At 30.9% G+C, this 20,765-nt stretch overlaps 1 protein-coding gene across 3 annotated transcripts in view; it reads right to left on the reverse strand.

Annotated features, from left to right (window-relative positions):
• Positions 1-2,444: 2,444 nt before the first annotated feature.
• Positions 2,445-20,765, reverse strand: part of Prp4k (Pre-mRNA processing factor 4 kinase) — a 301,728-nt gene continuing 283,407 nt past the window's right edge. For 2 of the 3 annotated variants that reach the window (XR_016547202.1, XR_016547200.1), the window contains exons 18-20: positions 4,322-4,395; positions 3,555-3,721; positions 2,445-2,542 (exon numbers count right to left, since the gene is read on the reverse strand). The gene's annotated coding sequence lies outside the window, so the exon portion shown is untranslated. The remainder of the gene's footprint in view (positions 2,543-3,554; positions 3,722-4,321; positions 4,396-20,765) is intronic. The other variant, XR_016547201.1, reaches the window with a different exon arrangement.

Consider the following 20,765-nt stretch of genomic DNA (forward strand, 5'->3'; position numbering starts at 1 on the left):
GACACATACACCTGCTGTGTGTTATGCTACGATTTTTGTGCCTAAGTAAATGCAAGAAAGGACCTGCCACCAACACCATAAAAGATTAGAACCAAGTTCACTCTAAGTCTGTAGATAATTTTAATAATTGAATATTTTGATGTAAATAATACATTTATCTGATTATAATGAGATAAATGTTTGACAAAAACTCATCAAGCAGATGCATCAAAATTGTGTGTGTACAGATAGATAGGGATATTTATATTGTAATCAACTGTGTACAGCATGGTTGCAAGGATAACCATCATAAACTGAAATTCATAACTTTTAGTAGAGATCTGCTTTTCTGTCAAAATATTCCTGCCAAATTGAAAAATTAATGCATCATAAAATGCATATCATCACGAGACAACATATTTTATATTATCTGCTTTGTGTATACATTTTAAAAATACTTTATTTTGTTTTCCTAATGGTGCAAAAACACATGTAAAATGTGGCATTAACACATGTAAAATGGCAAAATGATTAACTGATGCTACCTACAAAATCGTAATGAAACTAAAAGAGATGTTATTTACTTAATATCAGGTTCTTTAATTAATTATATAATCTGAGGCAGCGATTCCCAACTGGTGGTTTGCGAACTCCTCGGGGCTCACACTAAAAAAATTGTAATGGCATCTGCTTAGATTTACATAGGTATATTTTTGTACACTACAAAATATAACTAATGATTAACAATAGAGTAAAATAAAATTAAATATAAGGTAAAGAATTGCCAACAAAAGAAACCACATCTCCCAAAATTCTTTATAATTAGTTTACTCTCTTACAGTATATCGTGTTAAATAAATGTTTTCCATTTATTTAACACGATAATTTTTTTTTCATTCTGAAAGACCCATTGTTATGCATAATTTTATATTATTATGCAATATCGCTTATAAAAACATAGTACTGGAAATATTTTATAATAAAAATTCAGAAGTATTATATGATTTCAGAGAAAATAGGCTTAGTGGTTTGCAATAAAAATATTATATTGAAAGGGGTTTGCAAGTCAAAAAAGGTTGGGAACCGCTGATCTAAGTATTTTGATGAATTTATTAATTAAACAAATACCTGAGATTATGTTCAATAACAAAAGGAGCTTTGCTTGTATGACTACCAATTAAATTTAAATATAATTGGTTTCCTTGTGAATGAACTGTTGCTTTTATTTTAGTTGCTGTTAATTAAAAAAAATATAATAAAAAAATAAATAACTAATGCTCACCAATTAATATGTGCAAAAGATACACAATTAAAGACACAATAGTATCCAACAGAGATAAATATAAAAATATATCAATCAAACAATTAAGCATTTTGTACATTTGTTCTAAAAAACAAATTTGGCAGAAGTCCATAAAAAAAAAGTTAGTTTAAATTCTGGCACATATTGTACAGGTGATCACTTCATTAATATTTGTACAGAATGCACCAATACAAAGTGCATGTACAAATATATGAGATGAAATATGGGGGTCGGGGCTATATTGCTGAGCAGAAATATCAGTACATTTCCCCAAACAAGAGAAAAACAAAGGCGCTAAGGCATGTGCATTGACATGTTTGAGTTAGTTTGGGAAGGGGGGGGTGTTATAATTAGTGAAAACTTTAATTGGTGGTGAAATTTATAGTATATCATTGTATTATACCTTTTTTCCACACACACATGTTAATCAGCTATGGTCATCTGAACTTATACATGTATATTAAAAATAAGAATATTATCAGTGAATTTCAAACACTCACATTTAACCCTTTAGAGCCTGTGCATGGAGGTGCTTTTTTTGAAAGGGCCTGCATGCATATCATGAAAATACTTTGATTCAAAAATAAAGAAATCTATTCAACAGATTTGTGACTGAACATATTTCTGGCATCTGTTCTTCAAAATATGTTTTATACTAGTTAATATATTTATTATTTTCATGCAATAAAATATTCTATTTAACTCTTTTCCAATTATTTCAATGATTTATATCATATATGCTGCAAGAAAAACAAGGATCAGTATGCTTAGTGTAATCCTGCACTCTTCCTAATACTTTAAGAGTATATTTTTAAATGTATACATGCAGTGCAAGGTCATCTTAATCATGTATACTTTGACCAGTTAACCATTTTTCTTAAAAATTGAAGTTGCAATTTATTTTAAACTGGTTGTCACTTTGTACTAGTGATTAATTTTAGAGTGATTTGCAATAATACTCGGCACAATATTTCAAAGCATCGCAGCAGCTTTTCACACACATTTATCATAAATTTTGCAATCACTGTAGTTTATCACAAATTTAATTTATTATACATGATTTCAAAGTATTAAAAAATATATGTATGTTGCTATATTTCAATAAGAAGTTTAATAATACTCATGTTACACTGCAGCTATTATACTTGTATATTTACATTTAGGCAGGTACTTAATTGTGTGGCATATCAGAACATAAATATCTGATAAATACCTACAGGAGCCTCTGGTGGCTATAACACAGGTTAGCCAACAATTCATCTGAAAGAAAAGATGCAAACTGATAAAGTATTCATATGATAATAAATTATTATCTATAATGTTTAAAGATTTCTGATTTTGCACTTAGGCAGCCAAACTACAGTCAGTCTCTAAATAACTTTACAGAAAGTTTTTTTCTCTAAAATTATAGTTATCTTAATTTAAAATCCTGAAAATGATTTAAAACATCACTTTTTAATAGATATATTTTTTTAATTTAGAAATAAATCTGGGATTTACTATTAAACTTAGCTTCGCACTTAAATATTTAAAATTTTTCTTAAAAGTAAATATACTTAACAGTGCAAAAAGAATATATACGGAAACCAAACTTGAACAGTAAAGTAGGTTGGCTATTAAACTTCATTATTATAAAGACTAATTCCATAACAAGTAGGAAAACTCTACAAAAAATATTTTACCATATACAAACTTCATCTGTAACTCACTAAACCACTTTTATCAGTCACATCACTGGCTGCTATATCCAACATATCATATAATCTTGCAATTTAGCAAACTTTTTTGTGTGCGTATGTGTGTATACATACATACGCACACATACACACATACGCACACACACACATATCATATATGAAATGAAATCAGAATTAATAAACTCAACTGCACAGTTACATTAAAGCCATTGAAATTTCAGTAAACCTGTCTATTCACACACACACTGATGTGCACAACTCAGAAATAAAATAACTAAGGAGTAAATTAAAATTTTCTGATATCAATTTTGAAGCAGAACAAAATAAGATAAGAAGGCAAAAGTCTGAAAATTCTGAAGGAATGGGAGCAACTGAAAAACAAACTGAAAATATAGCACTTATAAATCATTATTTGTAAAGAAATTAATACAAATGAACAGCTGTACTACTAAATCACAAAGCTGTTTCATACATTTGCTTAAGATAAAAGCATAAATAAAAGCATTTTTTAAAATAGAAAACTCATGGCTATACTTCCCCCCCAAAATGTTCCCCTCTAGTTAACAGTACTGTACCTTATATAATCAATACAGTGAATCATTATTTCAAACGATGGAATTGTTCTACCACACTTGTTTCAACCACCAAGTCAAGTTATGGCATCAGTGTTCAAGACTGTTTAGGCAGGTCAGTTTAACTTCATCATCTTGTTCCAAGCTCCACTGCATCACATCTGCCCTGCCTGGGAGCAATGTATGAGATGTTTAGTGGAAAAAAAAAAACAATATATAGTTTTTCTCCCATATAAATATATATAAATATTCCATGATAATATAATAAAACACAGTACTTGAATGAGGCTGCCATACTGTTGAATTTTTTTTCTACACACACACACACCAGAAATATTAATGAACTACATGTAATTGTCATCACTTTTTTCATATATAATTTATTTCATAACTGACATTCCAATTTATATCAAATGCATTATTTTTGGATATTTCTTTTTGTTTCTTCTGCAGAAAAGATGAATTTGAATGGAAATCAAAATTTCAATCACACAGATTCTGTACATACATACATATATATATATATATATTCACCAATAATCTTTTGGAATAGGTCTTAAGAAGCAACTGCACAGTTAAATTATTTAACTTTTATATATTTTTTGCATTACATGCACATTTAAATTAAGGAGGAATTAGGTGATTAATTTTTTTTCTCCCCAAAATAAGGGTCAAAAATTGCATAAAGAGGGCTAATGGTATGGCAGTGAAACTATATGAAAACACATCAGTTCATACTGAAAAAAAGAATATTTAAAAATGAGAATTACCACAAATAATGAAACTGCTTTCTTTCTGAGGATGTTTATTCAAAGATCATGAACTTCAAAGTCAGCAGCAATACCTAAATGAGTAACAAAAAAAGTACTGTCGATGAGCAAAATTACTAAACAGTGTAAAATGTTCTTAAATGACTGGTAAATGTGTTATACAAGAAGATAACGAAACCTCATGTTCATGCTGATTATTCATACAAATAACATAGTAACTAATATAAACTGAACCCCCACCCCTAACACAGAGTTTAAAAGCATTTAAAAACAAGATTCAATATAATAGTGTGTGTTGTAAAGCACAATGTTTCAAATTAGAACATCTTTAAACATTCTGCACTCACAAAAAAAATCCTCAATTGTTCCAAGTATTTTGAATTTTAAAACCTAAACATCCTTAGTAATAGGATACATGATTACCACTATTGATGTTACCTTATAAAAAAAATAGATCAGCCTTACTATAAATTAAATGAATGTAAATTGTGGCTTAAATATAATAAAGAATAAGATTTTAAACTACTTTAAATGGAAAGTGGCTAATACACCTTACCCCACAAAGTCCAAAATGTTTCCATTATCAGCTAATTACTCAAAATGAGTAATTTTAAAACTACATTTAAATGGTATCTTTAAATACTATAAATGAATATTAGTTATCCATACATCTGCTTCTTCACTTTAAAATACTGATACTAATGTGACTTCAATTCAGACTGATTATCTAGTTGGATGGCAGTTGTTTCTGCTTACACAGCATTTTTAAGTTCTTCAAAGTGCTAAATGATCAAGTAACAAAAATTAATGTAGAATTTGAAGGGGGATGAATGGCAGATGCACTTATTACAATTAATACTACTTTATGATCATATAGAGATATTTTCTTTCTAGGCACATGTTACTTTAATACTACTTCCTTGCATCATTTTGGCAATATTAATAGATCCTAAAAGAATCAAGTTTTGCCATCCTCATCTTAAAAGCAGTGAATGAGGAAGATGGGGAAGAGAGGGAGGGAGGACTGAAGATTGGTAGTTTTTTCCTAGAAAGCTGGATATTCTGAATAGCAGAATGTACTCACTGTTAAAACAGTGAAATGTATGCTTGTGGCATAGAGCATGTTTGAACTGACAGTGAGAATTCCATACTGCAGAATTCTACACATTGGGTTATTCTATCTATATACAGTAAGCAATATGGATAAAGTACTCAGATTACAATTTAGTATTAGAATTGCTATATGACAAAAAAAGAAGCAGCCTTTAATTTGGGCCTACCAAAAAAAAAAAAAAACTAATTGTATTTTCCCCATCAAAACATTTTAGAATTGCATCCCACTGGTAACTGAATCTCCTACCAGTAAGAATACAGCTGTTGTGCATTTTGCTGATCCCCTTCAGGCCCTTATGTACCTCAGTTAACTCCCCTCCTCCAATCAATAAGTTATGCTTTGCTATCTCAACTTCTAAGCCATTCTAACATGGGCCTCGACTGGCATTTCCCTCCATTCTGGTCACCCTTCTTTGAACCTACTCTAGAAGCTTTATGTCTGTTTGCAAGCATGACCTCCAGACATGAATACAACATTCTAAATGTGGTCCACCATTGTATTCTAAAGGCCTCCTATAAACCAAACAGGAGACATGGTGTCCTGTTTATGATTAATATGTTTCATTCTGAACCAATTTTAACCCTTCACACCACCAGCTTATAACTCTCGGATTTCTGTTTCACAAATGCAAAACTTTACATTTAGAAGGAAACAATAAACCTTTTTCAAGCCATATCTCAATCTATCCAAGGCATTCTGAAGCAACATAGTCTGTTCTGGTCATTGACCACTCTTCCTAACTTCAAATCATTAACAAATTTTGTCAATCAATGTAATTAAGGAAGATTAAAAACAGGAGGGGCAATTACTGGGAGGAATGAATTATGAGATTCCACTTGCTTCACTTGTCAAATCTGAAGAATATCATTTAAGACTACCCTCTTATATCATAGTTTTTAGCCAATTCCTGGTTCATTATAGGTTCTTTCCAGTAACCTTAACTTTTTCCAGTTTATATATTAACCTTTCACATGAAACCATATTAAAGGCTTCACTGAAGTTAGGTAAATAATGTTGAAGCTGTTTCTAGCATCCAGTAGTTGTTTTATGTCTTCATAATAATAAAGAAGGATGATTAAGCAAGACTTCTTCTTCATGAATTTGCACTGTGATCAATACCACTCATATTCAGCTGATTCTGTATCATTTACTAGAGATTCCATGGTCTTACTTAATACTGAAACCAGTATGATATTGCAATACAAACATTAAAAATGAAAGAAAAATCTGTTATGCAACTAGTATTTAAATCCAAAACTAGTTAAATTCAATTTTTCAGGTTTTATTATTTTTTTTAAATTCTGATTTAAGAAATTGTAATTAAGTAAGGTATCATTAAGATTTAGCAAGAGCTTATGCTTTATGTATGACAACCTAAGTAAAGGATAGTGCACTCCTTTTTCCTTATGGCATTTTAAATTAAACTTTCCCTTTAAATTGTCTTCATATCATATGGATTAAGAGGTGAGTACCATAAAAAGCATAAGCCCTTGCTAAAACTTAATGATGAAATTATCGATACTATTATAAGTCCTTTCTTTAAATAATTTGCATTAATTAGGGTATTTAAGTAAAGAAAGACATGTTATACAGAAATTTAAGAGGTTTATTCTGTATCTAAAAAAAAAAATTACTAAACATGTGAACCACAAACATTCCAAATATATTTTGTTACTGCTTTTCATCCAGACAGAAACCATATGAACAGGTAACAAAACAAAACCAGCTCATAGTGTCTTTGCACAAAACAGCAATAGTGAAAATTGTTCAAAATATTTTTGTTCTGAGATTTTTTATTTTATTTATTTTTTTAATACAGAACAAATCTATTTAATTTCTAGGTAGTATTCAATTTAGTTCTTTACCAAAGTGATATTATGTTTAAAGATTATGGTATTAAATTTTTGTCTATTTTGCTTTGGGATAGAATTTTCTTAAAGTAATATGCTGTTAAACCTTTACAAAATAGTTATAATTTCAAAGAAAGAATGGTCACTGAAAAACTTTTAGGCTTTTGAATATTTTATGAGACCAGAAACAACTTTAATGCTAGACAGTCCATCAATAGTAAAGCGAATATGCTACACTCGATTTACTATTAATGCACCTAACATGTGCATTAATAGTAAATTAATGCACATAGTGCATTCACTATGATGAAATCAAAATTTAAGATCTGGCCATATGATTTAAAAATGTTAATTATAATACATCACTTTGAATATCTGTATAAAGATTATACAGATTCTTTATTTGGTAGAGTTAGTTCACGTAACACAAACCTGACATACTAAAAGTTCCATTATATTAGCTAAAAACTTAAAGAAGTAAAAAAAAGTAAAGTGCAGCCATTCTCAACCCACTGCAGGGTGGAAGCCTCCTCAACAATTCATGCTGAGGGAAATGGACCATAATCTGCCACGCTGGTCCAGTGCGGGTTGGCAGATCGACCGTATTCAGCAGGCAGGGGCTTGAACCCCGGTCTACTCAAGGAGCGTGTGCTACTGCACTCCCGCTCCTGCCCACTCGGCTACGGAAACTTAAAGGAGGATATGATCTAAATGTTGGCACCAGTAAAGTATGCTGCTCAGTTAAAGAGAAAACATGTGGAAATGCCTATAATTTAAAAAAACTGTAATAATAATAATAATGGAATTAGAATGGAGGCAGTTAAGGAAACAAAGAAACAAGAATGCAGCTGTTTAGTGTTGTTTATTGATGAAGAGTGGAAATGAGGGGAGTGGACAGAAAAAAAACATCAAAATCAAGCAATTTAAAAGACTGATTTATTGTCCACTATTTCTTTGAGAAAGTTGTTGTTGTTGTTGTTATTTGGTTTTTAGGAGCATTAGCAACTAAGGCCATATTGCTCCGGGATATGCGGCATTCTACGACAATTCTTATATTAATAAATAAATAATAATAAAAAAACGTTACAAGCAAATGTTATATCAAAGGTTGTTCAGAATTGCACTTAGACAACTAAGGAAATGAGGCATCATGGAAGCTTTGCAGGATGGAAAAAGCCAAACTTTTCCAGGGGGGTAACAAACTATTCTGCACCCCCCCAACATCTATTTGGCCATATCTTGCACAAAAAAGGCCCATAAAATTTCCTCCTGCCTATCAAACCTGATGGTTATCTCAGACAAAGCTGCTATATCATTTTCCTCCAAATTTTTTTTAAAATCCTGTAAACAGGCAATTTATCATTTATTTGCTTCTATGAACTACACTTTATTTTCATTTGTTCACACCTACAATTAACTCAATCCACGTTATCATTAAAAAATTAAATATAAATACATCAAATGGATTGGTTTAGTTTATGATAGCTGTCACACCAAGCTTACTTAAAAGTGAATGGTGATGGTGATCTGTTAGTTTCACAACTTGTTCTGTAAGCAGTCTGTGAGCTGTCATTTTTGCTATCTAATTTAATATTGTTACCATCCTCTGTTAGTGGAAAATACAACATTCTTTCATCTTCACTATCATCACTATATTTCAAAGCCATAACCTGGAGCCATATTTGTCTCCAAAACAAAAAATGGAAATTGAAGCTATACCACTTACTACATAGTGTCAGTTGTATTCAAAAAAACCCAACACTCACGTTCATGCTACACAGCTAAAATGTAACTGGAAATACTGCTCATGCCAAAGTCAATAGAAATGTATGTTGTTCACAAGCACAATTTGAGATAGGTAGGTAAAATTTGGAATAAAACTGTGTTCGGTTTTCTGAACTCCGAGATTTATACACAGGGTGATAATATGCATATATTTTAAAATAATCAAAGTAGATCAGGGATGCACAGTACAAATGCAAATGGCTCTACCTGAGAATTCAAAGTCTATTCTAAGTAGGGATATGTGAAGATGGAATCCAGAAATTGACCACATCCAGATGTTGGTTCTCAGTGATGGCTAAATGAATAGTATCAAAGAACCTTTTGTAGTATGGATAAATAAATACGGTACTGTGGGAACCGTTCTGTAATGGAGAGGGGGTGGCATTATCTTGTTTGTATCAGGTGGCAAATGTTTTCAAGATCTAGCATGCCAAAATCATGATTTTCCAGTTTTTGTAAAAAGAACAAACACCATACAATTTGGTGTATATTTTAAGCACAAAAAGACATGTAAAAAAAAATAATAAAAAGCACAAAAAATAATAAAAAAGCAATAAAAAACTTAATCTTTTAAGTGCTAAAAATCATCCAAAATTCTAAGGCCAAATTATACGCTAATCCTAAACTTAAATAAAGGCATGCACTTAGGGTTATAGACAAGACTTAATATGAACATACACTTGGTCGTCGACTTACGACCTATGCGACTTACGACCGGCCGCACTTACGACCACAAAAAAAAAAAAAATAATAAATAAATAATAAATCATAGTTACATGTATCACAAAAATAGTAAAAAATCCATTATTTAAACAATATAACAATTGATTAATTTTAAACTAAACTAATTATAACATTATGTATGTCATAGTACACTGCAAAAATTCAAAATGAATGTTTATGCAATCTTCAGAATCAGTCACGTTGGGATAATTATAAGTACCTCCCTAATCGACACGCCCTACCCCCACTCTCCTAAAACATGCTATGCTACTTAAGTTAAAAATAAATTTTATATGTACAGTATTGCCTGGCGATATTTGTAGGCAATAAATTGTTTATGCGATAAACTGCTAGCGATTAATTGCTGGCGGTAAATTGCGAGCAATAAAATTTCTTAGACTCCTCTGTCACATACACTCAGTCGCTTTCAAGCATCTGTTGTGTGTGGTGTATTAATTCAAATTCTATTGAAATACTGTACCCATAAAATGTTTAGTAAAAGGAAAATGCCTTCATCTACATATACGCCAGCTAAGAAGTTAAGGAAAACTATTGATTTAGAGCGTAAAATGAAAGTTATCCAGCAGTATGAAGGTGGAAAGAAAGTGAATACGATAGCCCGTGACTTGAAGTTATCACATTCCACGGTATCGTGCGGAGAAAGGTATCCCTTAAGGACAAAGAAAGAATTCGGGAAGCTGTGAAAGGTTCTGCACCTATTAAGTGTACAATTTTAACCAAACAATGACAGGGACCCATCCATGAAATGGAGAAATTGTTGTTTATATGGATGGAAGATTTAATACAAAAAAATACACCCATGAGCCTTCACACAGTGCAAGCGAAGGCTAGAAGTTTGTTTCAGAGTTTAAAATCACGCGCCGGAGACGATTACGCACAAGATTTTCAGGCTAGTACTGGGTGGTTTAAGCGTTTTAAAAAAAGATTTGCTTTGCATAATGTACATGTCACAGGAGAAGCAGGAAGTGCAGATGAAGATGGAGCCAAAAAATTCGTTGATAGTTTCGACTCTTTAATCAAAGAAGAAGGTTATCTACTGGAACAAATATTCAACGTAGATGAAACAGGCTTGCAATGGAAACGCATGCCTAATCGTACGTACATACACCAAGAAGCAAAAAGGATGCCAGGATTCAAAGCTTTTAAGGATCGATTAACTTTGTTGCTTGGTGGGAATGCCGCAGGTTTTAAGCTGAAGCCTTTTCTCATTTATCATTCAGAAAACCCTCGTGCATTTAAGCACATCAACAAGCACACACTGCCCATTTACTACCGTTCAAACTGTAAAGCTTGGATGACTCAAGCACTGTTCGAAGACTGGTTCATGAACTGCTTCATTCCCCAAGCTTGTGAATATTGTGCGGAGAAAGGTATCCCTTTCAAGATTTTATTGGTTATAGACAATGCTCCTGGCCACCCCCCTCATCTGGATGACCTTCATCATGATGTTAGAGTGGTTTTTATGCCACCTAACACAACCGCTCTTATTCAACCCATGGATCAGGGTGCTATTTCAGCATTCAAGGCTCACTATCTCAGAACGACATTCGCACAAGCCATCGATGCGATAGATTCTGATGCTGATTTATCTTTGCGAGACTTTTGGAAGCAGTACAACATTCTTCAGTGTGTCAAGAATATTTCGACCGCATGGGAATGTGTATCAAAGAATTGTATGTCGGGAATTTGGAAAAAGTGTCTAAAATGTTATGCGAATACTACATTTGAAGGATCTGAAAAAGGAGAGGAGCTGGAAGTGATTACAGAAAAAATAGTTAAACTTGCAAAAAATCTTAAATTAGAATGTGAAATAGAAGACGTAGAGGAGTTGCTAGCATGTGAGACAAAAGAACTTTCGGATGAAGAGTTGATTGAATTGGAAGCACAGAGAGTGGCACAAGAAAAAGCGAGGGAGGAAGAAGAGAAAGAAGAAGAGAAGCCAGAAAAGAAATTCACTGCAAAGGGTTTATCAGATTCTTTTTCGCAACTAAATAAAGCTCTCGCCAGTTTCGAAGCAATGGACGCTAATGTCGAACGATTTACAAAGGTTGAACGTATCATTCAAGACGCTGTGCGTTGCTATCATGAGATATATGAAGAAAAAAAGAAACAAACTGTTCAAACAAAATTCAGCATGTTCCTCATCAAGAAAACATCCCCTACCTCAACTCAAGAAAATGACCCTGATGATCCACAACCCAGCACAAGCAAAGATTAAAAATTTGATTTTGTAAATTTCATTTGTATTAATTTTTACATTAATTTTAGATTGTATTTTTGTGTTTACAGTACATTATGTACAGTATTATTTTTCAAATTATGACAATACTGTATATGTAATTATAGATCGTAGTTTTGTATTTTTTATAAACAGTATGAATAATAAACCAATTAAAATGTACAGAGCGTTTGAATTTAACCTCCTAGAGAGAGACCTTTTATCTTTTAAAGATAAAAGCATTACTGTATTTAAAATGAAAAATAAAAGATGATAAAAATTTAAAAGATTATAAAAACAAATTATAAAAAGATTATAAAAACAAATTATAAAAAGATTAGAAAGGTTAAAAAATACTGTTAATAAATATATAGCCGACATACGACCAGATCGACTTACGACCTGTCAGTCAGAACAGAAGTCGGTCGTAAGTCGACGACCAACTGTATTTGTAATCTATTACATTTTTAAACAACTATTATATTTTTAAACAAATATAGATCTCTTTTCACCATTTAAAATCCAAAAATTTGTTCTTCATTAGATGAATAGTTTATGGAAATCATTGGGTGTTGTTTTAGGGTTTATTTTCTGAGTCCTAGAAAAGTAAACCCAAGCTCAAAAGTTCACTTTTGGTTCTTGAAAAGTAAACTTTCAAGAATGTCAATTTCTTGTAGTAAACCTGTTTCAGCATCAAGAAGTGATGTAGAGAAACCAATTTAGAGTACAATACTAAACAGGCAAGGAATGGCTGCTACATAAATTAAACCCTCCCAAGTACATATATAGATAAATCAGAATGATGTCAAGTTGTCACCTATGACTCTGAGTTTTGCTTTATTTACTGCATTTGTTTACTACTTTCATTACAGTTTACTGTGCATATAATAAAATATCACAAAGTCAACTTTTAAAAGAAAGAGCACAAATAATTGAATTTAAAATAGACTGCTTTCGATGCAGATTTTAGAGTAATGTTCCTTTATGTGGGATGTGGAAGATGACTAAAAAATAAGGGAGGATAAACTTATATGGTGAATATATGATTAAGCATTAATTTTCACAGGTGCTATAATATATGTTACTCAACTTCTCCTAAGGTAAATTTGACTAACTTTTGGTGAATACATGGCATATAGAAATTTGTCAAACATACCACTGAAACTTGTATGAATATAGGATCTATGGTGCAGACTTTCTGGACACAGTGACTAGCTTTTCTAGTCACCATTATTTTTAAACATTTAGAAAGAATGCAAGCTATAGCACACAGGCTGATAATTACTTAGCTGCAATCAACCAGATCTGTATAGATAAAATCTAGCTTTGCAAAGCAAAGCTAGATTTTATCTGTACAGATCTTGAAATTCAATGAACAGTAACTCATGTAATGATCACTATGATGAGGCTATTCAAAAGCAGAAAATGTTAGCAAAGCAGAATGTATATAAATTAGATATTTTTGTTATTGAAAAATTAATATCATCAGTAATGGTAACTTGTGCATCTTTAGAGATATCATATATTTACCCATAATTATAATGTCAAAAATGAGTTTCATTTTTAAAATAATGTATACAAAGTGGTAAATACCAGAGTAATATTTATATATATATATATATATATATATATAAGGTGACACAAATAAGCAACTTGAACAAAAGAAATACAGCAGAAATTTTCAACTGTTAAGCACACAGAAAATTTAGAGAAAGAAATTACTGGTTAATATCATATATACTGTATAGTTTTATACATATATATGTAACAAATTTATGCCTCTACTTGATCACTACAAGGACAAAAATAAATAAGTAAAATAAATATATAAATAATTAAAAGAGATCCTTAGCAGGACAAACATATGTAAAATTTTGTTTCAAGACTATAGAATGAAACAAAAAACCCTGCTAAGAAGTGGAGCCCCTTTAGTATGAATTTGTGGTATTGGAAGGTAAATGAGTTCTAAATAGATGATGCTTATAATTTCAGCAGATGCCATCTTTTTGAAAATGGACTGAAATAAACCCACCCTATCAGTATGCACTAGAATCCACACCCAACCTACCCAACTAATGCATATTAATAATCCAACTGAACTGGACTATTAGCCTAAGTTCTGTGCATAACTGTCTTGTAATGTGAGTGCTGCTTTACCATATTGTTAGTCGATAACACATTGAGACAAAACTGTAAATCAAAATAAAACTATCCCCCTCCAGAGTATCGTAAGTCCCCTGCTTCCCATGCATTTTCAAACTTTTCATGGATCAAATCAAACTATAAAAACAAGTTATTGTGGGCAAGGGCAAATTGAGGGCAATGCTCGATTTTGGCAGTTAGGGGAGCACACATTTTTAGAGGTCCTTTTTTCAAGTTTGCAGCAAAGGCTTGTAGAGTATTTTAATAAAAATGACACATAAAAAAAAATTTACTTCTTAGAATAACTGTTAGTCTGAAGTCCTGTGACCTTAGGGTTCAGGGTGAACAGCTGCATCACAGAACTTCAATTAAATCTAAATCCGACCTTGGATGATAGGATGCAGCAAGCACAAGGGAAGACATGGAAATCTCATAAGTCCACTATCAATTTTTGGAAAACAGGATAAAAATGACAATAAATAAAAGTTTGCTATACTGACAACCAAAAACAGATACTTAAAATATTTTCTATAGATCATAGATGGCAATTATTTTAATATCTGAGAATTACTGATAGCAACTTACTAAGAATTCCTTTGTACTTAGTGGTTTTCTAAATGTGTAGTTTCAGTTGTCAAATTTACACATTTTTATAATTATAAATGATGGTTATGATTAAAGTTTTCATATAATAACTTAACACAAATTCCACACTTCTCTCAAATTGAAGTAGTTTATTGGTTTGAAATATAATCAGATCAATCTTTCATAAGATTAGTTATATGTGCTTTGATTATCTTGTTACACTGGAATCTCAGAATGTATCTATTTAAATAGATACATATTTAGATACACCAATAGACTATTTAAATTTAACAAAACTGCAGAATGTGTTAAATTATTATATAAGACTAACTAAAATTGAGGTCTATTGTTTATGCCAATGAAAAGGATAATTTGGCTCCTGGACATGCTACACAGCGTTTTAATTTCAATTTATATTTTATCAGGTTTCACATGTGAGCATATATACTCCTATTTAACAATTATGGTGTTTTACTTGCTAAGTGAAAGTATTTTATTTTTTAACTTTTTAGATTCTTGTTATTTTGATCTAAATACATGCAAGATTTATTAGTATTACTGTTACTAACACACAACATATTTATCCACATTTAATACATTAGAAATATAAAAAAAAACCTTTCTAAATAAAACATTGTAATATGGATAATTAGTTCTGCATTAAGTTTGTTTGTTTGTTATTTGGTTTTTAGGAGCATTAGCAACTAAGGCCATATTGCTCCGGGAATATGCGGTGGTCATTCCCTGACCTTTCCGCATCCTTTTTATTTGGTGGTCACGGGCTCGAACCCCGGTCTAACCAAGAAGCGTGTGCTACGCACTGCTGCTCCTGCCCACCTGGCTACGGAGGCACCTCTGCATTAAGTATCTGGGTTCAGAGTTTGAATTTAAACATCAAACCACAAAAAATGAATTTGAAAGCTGTAACTGCAAAGTTACACCAGCACTGGTTGAACTAATCTTAAAAATAACATTTCAAAGAGGATTTTATTTTCAAAGAAACATCAGAGGAAACATTCCCAATAAAACTTATTAGGCAAGGATAAGTCAGTCCATACTTTTTTGTAAGGAATATCAAAGATTGCCATTTTCATACTTAGACCAGGAGCCAAGTTAGAAATTAATGAAGTATTAATTCTATCCGACCATTGTTGTGGGTCAGATTAAATTTCTTTGGAAGACACTGTTCGCTCACTCAAATTACAGTTACAGATTTATCAAAATTTACTTTTTATTAGTGTTGCTGATTTTACAACAGTCAATGAGGAAGAGGGGAATTGTTTATGTTAACAAAAATATCATTTCACTTACTTAATGGAAAATTTGCTTACTGAAAGCATATCTGTTTCCTAGAAGTTTCTAAACGTCTAATATTATTGAACAAATTTTAAAATTATCTGCTGAAATAAGTACTGCTTTGTTATGTTACAAAAGATTATGGGGAGGGGGGGACTGTGTTGCCAATGTCATGCCAATATACAACAATGACTAAGTTCTGCAACACTGAACAAATTAATAATTGTTGGAAATAAAAATCATAAGTATGTGGAATAATATCTTACAATCAAGATATAATGAATGAGATATTATCAATACTAACTGAAAGTGTCATCAATATTGTAAGAACTCAATATTATAAACTTAATGCTATATATAAACTATGAACAGGTTGTATGGAAGCAGTCACAATGCAACCTTCTATGGTTGAAAAGTAATTTCACAGGATATAAAGAATTTATAATGAAGAGTGGAATGCTTCCAAAGGAAGCAGTCTGTCCTACATTATAAATTTTCATTATATAAAAGTCCACTCTTCATTTTAACTTAAATTTGATAATATTCTTTGCAATCCACTTAAAATTTACCCTTGATGTGAGCTACCTAGTTCATAATCCAGTCTTATACTTAGATTATAAGTATAATAAAGATATCTTTTGTATTTATACAGAAATAATTTTAATAAGTTAAGATTACATAAGAATGTATTTAAATAATGGTAATATTAAATAAGACATGACAATTATTCCAGCAGTTTTACAGTTTAGGTGTGAATGGCCACAAATAAGTACTAGTTAATCAGAAAATAATTAAAAGCTAGAGATTAACTGCTACATGCACAATTTGGCAATCAAGCAACAAATGAAATTAAACTGACTTTAAAGAGTATGCAGGAACCAATTACAGTTCATAATTCTAGAATGATATAAAGCTGTGGATCTCTTTTAAAGGAACAAACCAAGAAAACAATTCTTGATTAAGTAAATGCATCAGACATGTAAAGGAGCCAGGCAACAATACTTTTTAAACTGAAATAAAAGTTTGAATCTAATGATAAACAGGAAAGAATTCTAAACAACAACAACAATCTTTCCACACCATAAATAAAAACAGAAACTGCAAACATTACTTATTATATATACATAAGTATTAAAACCACTAGAGGTGCTGCTGGATTCTGGTCAAATTTTTATATCAAAATTTTAGACAACTAAAATATAACAATAACTTCAAAAAATTTGCAAAAAAATTGTTAAATTTAGTAACAAAATCGCTAGTTAAACTGCTATTACTGTTACACTAACAGGTAAATGTCATTAGTGTCTAACTTAAGTCTGCACAGTGCAAATTATTCCTGAAATATTTAAGTTGCAGACTACCTTCACCAGAATCATTTCTTCTTCTTAACCAGAATCATCACCACTCAACCATTCATGTTTGAATCCACCTTGTTATTTGTGAATTTTTGATGTTAAAAGGTAAATCATTCAGGCATAAAATGAACAATACAAAGACTGATTTCGCAATGATTCAGAATCAGTGTTTCCTTAAGTGTCCAAATCAGAATAAATAGTAATCATTAGGAAAATGAAGCATTTGAGATAGTATTTTGCAAAAACCAAGATAATGAAATAAAAATTACGTAATAATATATGCCAACAGAAATGTAATAACAACAACAACAACAGGTATCAGCTTGAAGATAATGATCTCCACTATCATCATTATATCAAGAAGTTTCAGGCATATCATACTGTTAAGAAATTATCACTATTCCTGAATATTGTAAATTGCAGAGTAATTGCATTACACAAATATACAATGCTGCTCCATAAGGAGAAACATAGTTTACTTTTTGTACCCTTACCCTAGTAAGGGTACAAAATATACATACAATGTTCAGGCTTAACTGAAAATTGCACTTTTTGTTCAGTCACAGAACAAAAAACTCACATAACTTTAATTTTTGAATATTACTTGAATTATGCAATGTTATTAATAATATTATTATACTGGTCCAACTAGGAATTGTTTGCACCCATTTTATATTGACATATTAGAATCAGCCTAGTTGTTATGGCCTTCCCCACAACTGAAATGAAGTTCCCTGCTATTGTATGGCAGATAGGGCTGTTCAAATGAACTACAATCATAATCTTGTAGTTCAAAAGAACTACAAGATTATGATTTTTTTTTTTTTTTTTTACTACATAAAAAAATATTGCTTTTTGCACAAGGCATATATTAACAAAAAGCAAGATTTAAAATTGCGGTCTGTATGACTAAAATATAAAACATCCAACGTTTAAAAATTTATATTCAATCAATTTTCAAATATCCGGTAAAATATGATCTACAGGGCACACTCCATATATGAAGTTTCCAAGCCCTGCGTTCATGTTACTGCAACTCTGCAAAACTGGAACTAAAAAATATTCTATCTGCACAAACTCATGAGCTAACTTTTCAGAATTTCTGAGCTTCTTGTAATTTCTATTATAAAACACTGCTAATTCTTCCTCTTAAACTCTAACTGAAATTTGTGTGTATAAAATTATTACAATTCATTTAAAACCATGCTATTCCTCCTGCTTTTAAATAATAAATATAATATCAACAGTATAATGAATTATACCTACTGGAATGAAATCCAATAAGGTTTACACATTCTACTAGGGCCAGGAAAAGTATAGAGTATGAAGGATACAATGGGAATTCCGCCTAAACTGAGGTGCTAAGCGTAACTAACCATTTATACCAAATTGTAAAAAAAGGTAATGCAACTCACTACTGGAACTGTCTCCATTTAAGGTCAATTTCCTGTCTCTGATTTGCACCAATATAATACAGCCAGAAAACAATTTGAGGGGGGGGTTATTGCTGCTATTAAGACTGGGTTACTAATTACACTATACAGAACTTAATATCATAACTCAGATATATTTTAATGATTAGCTTCCAATGGACTGTGAAGTTATTTTTGAAGCACTGTTGCAGGCTGCATAATGTATGTCAAGGGAATGGTCCACATGAATCAGAATTTACCAAGTATAATGTTATTAAAAATTAGATGATGCAATGCAATATTTGTATATCAATCAATCAATTTTTTTTTTTTCCATTCCTACCAATTACATGGGTAGTTTTAACTCTCCTAGCAGGCATGCTTGGTGCAATTCATACAACAGAAAAACTTTATTAAAATTTCTGTTAGCATTATGTCAGTGTGAATTTTAACATTCTTCAACTATGTTATTCAGGATCTGCCCCATTAAATTATTTTTTAAATGGAGAAGTATTCTTTATGATTCGGTCTTTGTACAAAGTGTGACATAGAACTGTAATATATTAATTTTCAGTAAGGCTTTGGTTTCAGCTTTGCTTTTATTCACTTCAGGTTACTGAGCAATGGAAGTGAGGGAATCAGGAAATAATTTCTATTCTTGCCTTTTATCTCGAAAAAAGAAAGGTGCATAAAGTAAACCATGCACCCAATCTTGGATTTTTTCTGATGCCTCTGCTAGAGAGCCAAGAAAATCAATATTTTGTAATAAAAAAGGTGTAGATGAGAAATAAAGAACACACAATTATAATGGAAAATTTACACACATGTTAATATTTGTTGTGGCTAAATGAATTATTATTATTTTTTTTTTTTTGCTAAATGAACATTTATTTTTTAATATAATGATTACAGATGTATTTTTTATACATTTTATGATGTCTTAGGAGAATCTTAGATTCTAGAGGAATGCACACAAAACTATCACCCTATAAATATGATATATATACATTGACATGTTTCAACATCCAAACAACTCAGGAATTAAGTTTATCTTAATAATATCCGATGATTAACCAAGTGATGATTAATGTGAATGATTATGAGAGTTCTGAAATAAGAAATTTAATGACAGTAAGAAACAATAACAAAATGCACTACAAATATATTTTCGGGATTTAAACAACTCAGCATTTGTTTTTATTTTTATATACAAATTAATAAAAAGACAATTTCCACAGTAGACAAAAATATAAAGTTCTCTGGTGTTGGAGAGGAGCAATTTTAAAATTAAAAGCTCCTTAATATATGCACAATTATATGCAAAATGCACTTATCCTGTCATTTCCTAGTGTCTTTTTAATAATCTATTTGTCTGTAATACTTTGCATCATTTCAGATTCCTTAATTATGAAAATATTTTCAAAAAGAATTCAGCAATTTCTTGTTTTTTCAAGAAAGTAAAAATAAATAATGGAGCGACCTCTGTATTCAGAATTTTAATATATTTCTTTAAAGTACTTCTTAAAAAAAAAAAAAAAAAAATCCTGCTAAAAATTCAAGTCTCCCCAATGTTTCTTAAATTTACAAGTTTATATAATAAGAAATTAAAAAAAAAAAAAAAATTACATTAAAGCTGACCAACTCCTAATTTTACAATTATTTATATATACTGTGTGTGTGTGTGCGCGCGCACGCGCACGTTTGTGTAACTTCACATAGAAATTGTGACTAAAAATATTAGCCAGTGCAAAACAGCCTAAATCAAAAGGCCTTTAAACAATTTTACATATCAGCTGAGTACCGTATTTATTAAGCCAGTTAAAGAAAGTATTCACAGAACCATTATCTCTTCTAAAAGACTTAAAGAAATTTAAGTAATCTGTTTCAATAAAATTTCAATAAATATAAATATATATATATATTTATATTTATCTGTATATGTA

This window comes from Mastigoproctus giganteus, chromosome 7 (assembly GCF_048544385.1).
Source record: "Mastigoproctus giganteus isolate SK-2022 chromosome 7, ASM4854438v1, whole genome shotgun sequence".
Classification (NCBI taxonomy): Eukaryota; Metazoa; Arthropoda; class Arachnida; order Uropygi; family Thelyphonidae; genus Mastigoproctus; species Mastigoproctus giganteus.